At 42.5% G+C, this 9270-nt stretch overlaps 1 non-coding gene across 1 annotated transcript; it reads right to left on the bottom strand.

Annotated features, from left to right (window-relative positions):
• Positions 1 to 1498: 1498 nt before the first annotated feature.
• On the bottom strand, positions 1499 to 1605 carry LOC135271876 (U6 spliceosomal RNA). The gene has a single exon (XR_010339992.1). It is a non-coding gene; the product is annotated as a U6 spliceosomal RNA (small nuclear RNA).
• Positions 1606 to 9270: the final 7665 nt, after the last annotated feature.

The raw sequence follows: 9270 nt of genomic DNA, 5'->3' as shown, positions 1-9270 counted from the left end.
TGGGCTTTGAGCCTTCCCCTGTGAGGAGGGCTCAGAGGCTGTCCCAAGCCCCACTGTGCGGGGGGCGCACCCAGAGACGGCCCTCCACAGCCAGGTCTCGACGGCCACCCCCCAGGACGAGGCCGATAGCGATGTGGGTGAAGACCCTGACCCTGAGACCACCCCACAGAAGGCTGACGAGGACACCGGCCTGCCCCAGGTAGGCCTCCCCTTCTCTGTCCCAGCTGTGTGCTGCAGGCCTTTCCTCCGGAGAGGTTTGGGGTTTTCAGTGGGCGTCACCCCATACCTTGTTTCCAGGAATGTGGCACACAGGCTGGCTCCCTCCCCACCCCTCATTGTCTCTCCTAGCACTTTGGGAGGCCGAAGTGGGTAGATCACCTGAGGTCAGTAGTTAAAGATCAGCCTGGCCATCATGGTGAAACCCCATTTTATTAAAAATAAAAAAAAAAATCTACAGGGCGCGGATGCTCACGCATGTAATCCCATCACTCTTGGAGGATAAGGTGGGTGGATGAAGAGTTTAAGAGATTGAGAACATCCTGGTCAACATGGTGAAACCCCGTCTGAACTAAAAATAAAAAAAATTAGCTGGGCATGGTGGCGCGTGTCTGTAATCCCAGATACTCAGGAGGCTGAGGCAGGAGAATTGCCTGAACCCAGGAGGCGGAGGTTGCGGTGAGCCTAGATCGTGCCATTGCACTCCAGCCTGGGTAACAAGAGCGAAACTCCGTCTCAAAAAAAAAAAAAAAAAAAAAAAAAAATCTTCTGGTCGCGGTGGCTCACGCCTGTAATTCCAGCTACTCGGGAGGCTGAGGCAGGAGAATTGATTGAACCCAGGAGGCCGGAGTTGCGGTGAGCCGAAATCGCGCCATTGCACTCCAGCCTGGGTAACGTGCGAAACTCCGTCTCAAAAAAAAAAAAAAAAAAAAAAAATCTTACAGGCACTGTGGCTCATGCCTGTAATCCCAGCACTTTTGGAGGCTGAGGCGGATGGATCACGAGTTTAAGAGATCAAGAACATCGTGGTCAACATGGTGAAACCCTGTCTCTACTAAAAATACAAAAAATTAGTTGGGCATGGTGGCTCGTGCCTGTAATCCCTGCTACTCAGGAGGCTGAGGCAGGAGAATTTTCTGAACCCAGGAGGTGGAGGTTGCGGTGGGTGGAGGTTGCGGTGAGTCGAGATCGCGCCATTGCACTCAAAAAAAAAAAAAAAACGGAGAGATCAGTGTCTACAATTGCAAAAACGAGGTGCTGGATAAATCCCCCCTGACCCGCCTTTTTATGAGATAGAGTTTCCCTCTTGTCACCCAGGCTGGACTGCAATGGTGCGATCTTGGCTCCTTGCAACCTCTGCCTCCTTGGTTCAAGCGATTCTCCTGCCTCAGCCTCCCAGGTAGTTGGGTTTACAGGTGTCCCCCACCGTGCCCAGCTAATTTTCTTTGCTTTTTAACTTTAACTTTAAACTTATTTTTATTTGATTTTTAAAAACAGGAAAAAAAATATGGACTGCTTCATGAATTTGCATGTCATCCTTGCGCAGGGGCCATGCTAATCTTCTCTGTATCATTCCAATTTTAGTGTATGTGCTGCCGAAGCGAGCACATGCCCAGGTAATTTTTTAATTAATTTTATTTATTTATTTTTTTACAGAGAATGGGTTTCACTATGTTGGTCAGGCTAGTCTGGAACCTCTGGCCTCATGATCCGCCTACCTCAGACTTCCAAAGTTCCAGGGTTACAGGTGTGGGCCGCCGTGTCCAACTTAATTTTTGTGTTTTTTGTTTTTTTTTTAAAGACGAGGTTTCACCATGTTGGTCAGGCTGGTCTTGAACTCCTGACCTCAGGTGATCCGCTTACCTTGGCCTCCAAAGGGGTTGGATGACAGGCATGAGTCTCTATGCCTGGCCAATTTTTGTATTTGTATTAGAGACCAGGTTTTACCACGTTGGCCGGCTGGTCTTGAACTCCTGACTTCAGGTGATCCACCCGCCTGTGCCTCACAAAGTGCTGGGATTATAGGCAAGAGCCTCCATGCCCAGCCCTGTAAATCTTTTAATCTAAAAACCTTCTGAAAAATTCAGATTATGGCCCGGTGCAGTGGGTCACGCCTGTAATCCCAACACTTTGGGAGGCAGAGACATGTGGATCACGAGGTCAGCAGTTCAAGGCCAGCCTGACCAACATAGTGAAAGCCTCTCTCTACTAAAATACAAAAATTTGGCAGATATGGTGGTGTGCGTCTGTAATCCCAGCTACTCAGGAGGGTGAGGCAGGAGGATCACTTGAACCCGGATGGCGGAGGTTGCAGTGAGCCGAGATCGCGCCACTGCACTCCAGCCTGGGTGACAGAGCAAGAGTCTGTCTCAAAAAAAAGAAGCTTATATTTGTTTAGTTTTTTTTTTTTTTACAGAAATGATCTTGCTCTGTCCCTCAGGCTGGAGTGCATTGGTGCAATCGTAGCTTACTGCAGCCTCCCACTTCTAGGTCTTAAGCAATCCTCCCACCTCAGCTTCCTGAGTAGCTAGGACTACAGGTGCACAGCACCACGCCCAGCTAAATTTTTGTTGAGATAGGAACTTGTTCTGTCACCCTGGCTGGTTTCAAACTGCTAGCCTCAAACAATCTTCCTTTCTCAGTCTCCCAAAATGCTGAGATTACAGGGGTGAATCACTGTGCCCAGTCTGGATTTTATTATTTAATTATTTATTTTTTATTTATTTTTGAGACAGAGTTTTCTTCTTGTTGCATAGGCTGCAGTACGGTTTCAGGATCTTGGCTCACTGCAACCTCTGCCCCCCAGGTTCAAGTGATCCTCTTCTCTCAGCCTCCAGAGTAGCTGAGATTACAGGTCCTGGCCACCGTGCTCAACTAATTTTTTGTATTTTTCGAAGAGACCGGGTTTCATCATGTTGGCCAGGCTGCTTTCGAACTGCTCACCTCAGGTGTTCCACTCACCTCAGTCTCCCAAAGTGCATGTATTGTGGCCGTGAGCCTCACACCCAGCCTTAACTTTATTTATTTTTTAATTTATTTATTATTTTTTTTAAAAGACGGGGTTTCACTGCGTTGGTGAGGCTGGTCTTGAACCCACAACCTCAGGTGATCCGCCCACCTTGGTCTCCAAAGTGCTTGGATTACAGGCATCAGCCACCATGCCCTGCCAACTTTATTTTTAAAAATCAGAGAGATTGGGCCGGGCGCTGTGGCTCACGTCAGTAATCCTAGCACTTTGGGAGGCCGAAGTGGGTAGATCACCTCAGGTCAATAGTTAAAGATCAGCCTGGCCATCATGGTGAAACCCCATCTTATTAAAAAAAGAAACCCAAAATCTGCGGGGCGCGGTGGCTCACGCCTGTAATCCCAGCACTTTGGGAGGCTGAGGCGGGTGGATCACGAGGTCAAGAGATCGAGACCATCCTGGTCAACATGAGGAAAGCCCGTCTGAACTAAAATTACAAGAAATTAGCTGGGCATGGTGGCGCGTGCCTGTAATCCCAGCTACTCAGGAGGCTGAGGCAGGAGAATTGCCTGAACCCAGGAGGCGGAGGTTGCGGTGAGCCGAGATCGTGCCATTGCACTCCAGCCTGGGTAACAAAGAACGAAACTCCGTCTCAAAAAAAAAAAAAAATCTCCAGGTAATTAGAATGTACAGCTGGGATTGAGTATCACCGCTGTAATCAAAGGGGATTCTAAAAACTACTTCATTCTCCTGGTTGTATACTTTATGCTAAGGTTCTTCCTTTCTCCTGAAAGATCTTTTCTCTCTCCTCCCTTTTCACCTCCTCTGGCCAACTATACCTTTTAAATTCTTTTCATCTTGTAAACCGTTTATCCAGTGCCTTGAAGTTTTTCTTAATTCCTCCCCGCCCCCCCACCGCCTTTTTAGTTGAACACAGTATCTCTTTCACTTAAACTTAAAAAATGTTTTCACCCCTCTTATAGCATTTATATCTCCTGTCATTACTTCCTATCACCCTTCTCTATGAGCAAGGACTGGGTTTTGCAGACTATTTTATATACTAAAGGCTCAATAAAAAATTAAATACATATATTTCAAACGTTACAAAAAAATCTTTATACAGATCTTTGGGAAAAAGAGTTAATAACCTTAATTTCTGATGATGTTTGACTTGAGTTCAAGACTGGGCCCAAGGTCTGTCCTATAACAGTGAGAATGCTTATATGAGGGCCTGCAAGCCCCCTCGTATTGTATTTAGAATGGTATGTATGGGCTTGGGTGCATTATTTTCAGGAGAGGTTCCATAGCTTTAATCAGATTGTCAGAGTTACCCATCTATGATTCATTAACATGTTAAAGCTACTATCCTACAAGATGAATCTTCAGAGGCTCATTATTCAGTGATGACAGTGGTCTTGATTTGACACTGTTTACTGGTCACTAGCCTTCCATTTCTCTTTCTGCCATAATTTTAGACCACCTCACCTCCATTTAGGTTGAATGCCTTCATGAAAATGTTAGTATTCTAAAGACTAATCAAGCATAATACCTATCATTTGGATGATTAAATATTTTTTAATGAAAAATAAAATTAGGCCAGCAGTGGTGGCTTACACCTGTTATCCAAACACTTCAGGGGGTCAGATGGGCAGATTGCTTGAGCCAGGAGTTCAAGACAAGCCTGGCCAACATGGCAAAACCCCATCTCCACAAAAAATACAAAAAACCAGCTGAACATGGTGGTGCTAGCATGTAGCTGCAGCTACTTGGGAAGCTGAGGTGGGAAGATTGCTTGAGCCCAGGAGGTTGTGGCTATACTGAGCCATGATCATGCCATTGCAGTCCAGCCTGGGCAACAGAGTGAGACTTAGCCTTTAGAAAAATAATAATAATAAATAAGGAAAAATAAAATTAAAGGTACTTTTGTTACTGGCTCAGAAAAAGTGTGAATTCCCATTTTGATTAGATGACAAATGCATAGTGTCCTCGCCACCATTGTCCTCCACAGAGAAAAGTGCTCACATGCATGTGTGTGTGTGTATGTGTGTGTGTGTGTGTTTTGTATGAGTGTTTTACCAAAATGTGATTTTCATAGACAAAAAAATGCCAAAGGTCTGGTTGTCTGCGAAAGGAATAAAATTCATTTCGGCAAGCCACCTCTGAGCTTCTTATGTTTAATTATCTGCTGCTGAAATATTTGGGACTAAAACAACAACAATCAAAACAAGACTTAGTAGCTGTTAGAAGTAATTTTTCTACCTCTGGGCACAAAATAGCCAGAAAAGCATCTGTCTTTTCAATTGAACTGATTTGTAATTCTAGAATGTAAGAGGAAAAAACTGGAAGGACCTCTACTTAAATCTGTAATTTTGGTAGTTCTGAAGTAGTGTGACACAAGGAATTTTGATCAGTGCTCAGTTCAGCCTGGGGGATCTCCTTTCAAGGAAGGAAAAATGCTTGGGACAAGTCATTGGAGGAAGCTGCAATTGGGGTTTGACCTGAATAAATTGAAATAGAACATGAGAGATATTAACTAGTAAGCCTAGTGGAAATTAGCAAGATAAAGATAAGAGTTAGCAATATATATATTCACATATATATGACTGTATACTCAAAATCGTTGCAAAGTGTGAACATCAGACTTAATCAAATGACATGCTGATATGCCTACTTATAAAAAAAGGGTTAGCAGTAAAATTCAGAATTTTCAGAATACAAAAATTAGAAGGTGATTACTCACATTTTTAAAAGAATTCTTTGCCTTAAAAAAGAACCTACCACATTATTCCATTCAAAATACTCTTTCTAGAAAGGACTCCCCAGTCAATAAATGGTGTTGGGAGAACTGGCTAGACGTATGCAGAAGACTGAAATTGGACTCCTATTTTATACCATACACAAAAATCAACTTAAGATGGATTAAATACTTAAATGTAAATTCCAAAACTATAAAAATTCTGAAAGAAAAGCCTAAGCAGTACCATTCAGCACATAGAAACTGGCAAAGACTTCATTTTCATACCAAAAGCAATTGTGACAAAAGCAAAAATTGACAAATTGGATTAAACTTAAGAGCTTCTTCACAGCAAAAGAAACCATTAGCAGAACAAACAGACAACCTACAGAATGGGAGAAAATATTTGCAAACTACACATCTGACAAAGGTCTAATATCCAGCATCTATAAGAAACTTTGACAAATTTCAACAACAACAAAAACAAAACAAAACAAAAACCATTAAAAGGTAAGCGAAGGACATGAATAGACACTTTGCAAAAGAAGACATACATGTGGCCAATAAGCATATGAAAAAAGCTCAATATCACTGATCATTAGAGAAATGCAAATCAAAACCACAATGAGATACCATCTCACACCAGTCAGAATGTCTATTATTAAAAAGTCAAAAACTAACAGATGCTGGCAAGGTTGTGGAGAAAAGAGAATGCTTATACACTATTGGCGGGAGTGTAAATTAGTTCAACCATTGTGGAAAGCAGTGTGGTGATTCCTCAAAGAGCTAAAACAGAGCTGCCATTCAATCCCATTACTGATACACCCCGTGTAATGAATCATTCTACCATAAAGGCACACGCATGCATATGTTCATTGCAGCACCTTTCACAGTTGCAAATACATGGAATCAACCTCAATGCCCATCAGTAGCAAAGTGGATAAAGAAAATGTGGTACGTATATACCACGGAATACTATGCAGCCATAAAAAGAATGAGATTATGCCTTTTGCAGGAACATGGATGAAGCTGGAGGCCATTATCCTTAGCAAACTAATGCAGGAACAGAAAACCAAATACTACATGCTCTCACTTTAAGTGGGACTTAAATGATGAAAATACATGGACACATAGAGGGGAACAGCAGACAATGGGGCCTCCTTGAGGGTGGAGGGCGAGAGGAGGAGGAAGGGAGAGGATCAGAAAAAATAACTATTGGGAACTAGGCTTAGTACTTGTGTGAGAAAATAATCTGTGCAACAAGCCCCTGTGACACATATTTACCTATATAACAGACCTTCAGATGGTTTGTTATACCTAAAACAAAAGTTTAAAGAATAAAGTTAAATTAACAAAATGCTCTTTAAAGTATGTTAAAATTACCATTTATTAATTTCAGAGGTTCTCACACTTTAGTGTGCATTGCAGTCACCAGAAAGATATGTTAAAAATTAGGCTGCTCAGCCCCCACCCTCGGAATTTCTGATTCAGAAGGTTTGGGATGGGTCCCTAAAATTTGCATTTCAAACGAGTTCTCTGTTAAAAACTGTTGGTTTATTAAATTCTACCTGAACATAGTTTATTAGAAAAAATCTATGATGTAACAGAAAGTAAACCTACAAGAGATTTTTAGTGGATGCGATGTGCTAAATTGTGTATCCCCCAAATTTCATATGCTGACGTCCTAATCCCCAGTACTTCAGAATGTGAATGTGTTTAAAGATAGGGTCCTTAAAGAAGTAATTAAGTTAAAAAGAGGTCATCAGGGTGGGCCTTCATCCAGCATATGACTAGTGTCCTTATAGGAAGAGGAAATTAGGACCCAGGCACAGAGGAAAGCCCATGTGAAGACACAGGGAGAAGGTGGTCATCTACAAGTCAAGGAAAGAGGACTCAGAAGAAACCAGCTCTGCTGACACCTTCACTTGGATTTCCATCCTCCAGACTACAAAGAAATATATTTCTGATGTTTGATCTCGCTAGTCTGTGGTCCTCTGTTACGGGTCTAACAAACTAATAAAGATTGTGGACTTCAAAATAAAACAGCTATTTAGAAAACATATTCAGTGGTTTTGTATTTGGTCTAAGGGTAAAAATCAAAACTGGTGGTAAAGTAAGAGAAGCAAGCAGAGAAAAATGCAGTCTTAACCTCTACTTCATGTCCACTTTTGCCTTTGTAGATGTCTCTGGGCATCTGGGCTTGGAGGAGATACCCGATTTTATGTTTAATCAGGGGACACTCATGATGTCAGATTGCTTCACAGTGTGGGAGAATAAGAAAGCTACATGGAAAAGAGGAGGCCATAAGAAGAGAATGAAGTATGTGGCCTAGGGAGTATTTTCATGTTCTTGCGTATTCAGTGTCTTTAAGAATGGTATACCAAATATACAGGGGTTATAAACTGGGGGAAAGGAGGCATGATGCAGAGTGGGGGTAAAGAGTGTGCTTTATTTGGTCTGCTCACTGTTTGCACAATTTGAAGTTAAGTGACTTGGTGTGTGTACTCCATCCTCACTCTTCCTTTGGTCACATATCCACCTTCTTCACTCATTTGTCCTGCCTGGTCTCTAGATGCCTTTCAGTGAGTGACCCCAGTCTCAAGTGTCTTGTAGTGGTTATTGTCCCCTACATGGTACATCTTAGTTATAAGTTCTGGTAAATTTTGTTTTTGTAACTTTTTTTTTGCGGCAGTCTCACTCTTTCTCCCAGGCTGGAGTGCAGTGGCAAGATCTCGGCTCACTGCAACCTCCACCTCCCACGTTCAAGCTATTCTCCTACCTCAGCCTCCCAAAGAGCTGGGATTACAGGCACACACCACCATGCCTGACTAATTTTATTTATTTATTTATTTTGAGATAGAGTCTCGCTCTGTCACACAGTCTAGAGTGCAGTGGTGTAATCTTGGCTCACTGCAACCTCCACTTCTGGGTTCAAGCAATTCTCCTGCCTAGCCTCCTGAGTAGCTGGGATTACAGGCATGTACCACCACACCTGGCTAATTTTTGTATTTTTAGTAGAGACATGTTTCACCACGTTGGCCAGGCTGGTCTCAAACTCTTAACCTCAGGTGATCTGCCCACTTTGCCCTACCAAAGTGCTGGGATTACAGGTGTGAGCCACCGCACCTAGCCCTGTAACTATTTTTATTATAAGAATTTTCTCCAGGCAGTAGCGATGGGAATAACATTAGCAATACAAATGCTATCTTATCGAGGAAGAAAATGAAGAGGCCCAATACCATTTTCATGAGTGAGTCAGAAGGTGAAATCCACAACTACTTGCATAATTTTATGCGTTGCTCAAAGTGGCATGTTCCATGGCCTCTTGAAAAAATTACCATCTTTTTATTATAAAGAAATAAATAAATTACAAATTCTGCCACAAGCTTTTCCTTGTGACCTTTCTTAATTTTTTTTCTTTTTTCTTCTTTTCTTAATAAGTCTTTATATATTTTGGCACAGTAAGCTTTGAAAAGGGAGGGTTAAAAATAGCTTCTAAACACAAGCATGTTTTGGAGCTCTCCCATAACAGGCTGATTTCCAAAGAGACACACATTTATTCATCCTGAAGGGC

Source organism: Aotus nancymaae, unplaced genomic scaffold (assembly GCF_030222135.1).
Source record: "Aotus nancymaae isolate 86718 unplaced genomic scaffold, 86718_ANA_hifiasm-v0.15.2.pri h1tg000094l, whole genome shotgun sequence".
Lineage (NCBI taxonomy): Eukaryota > Metazoa > Chordata > Mammalia > Primates > Aotidae > Aotus > Aotus nancymaae.
Note: the sequence above shows the minus strand (reverse complement) of the source record. Positions and strands in the feature narration are given on the sequence as shown.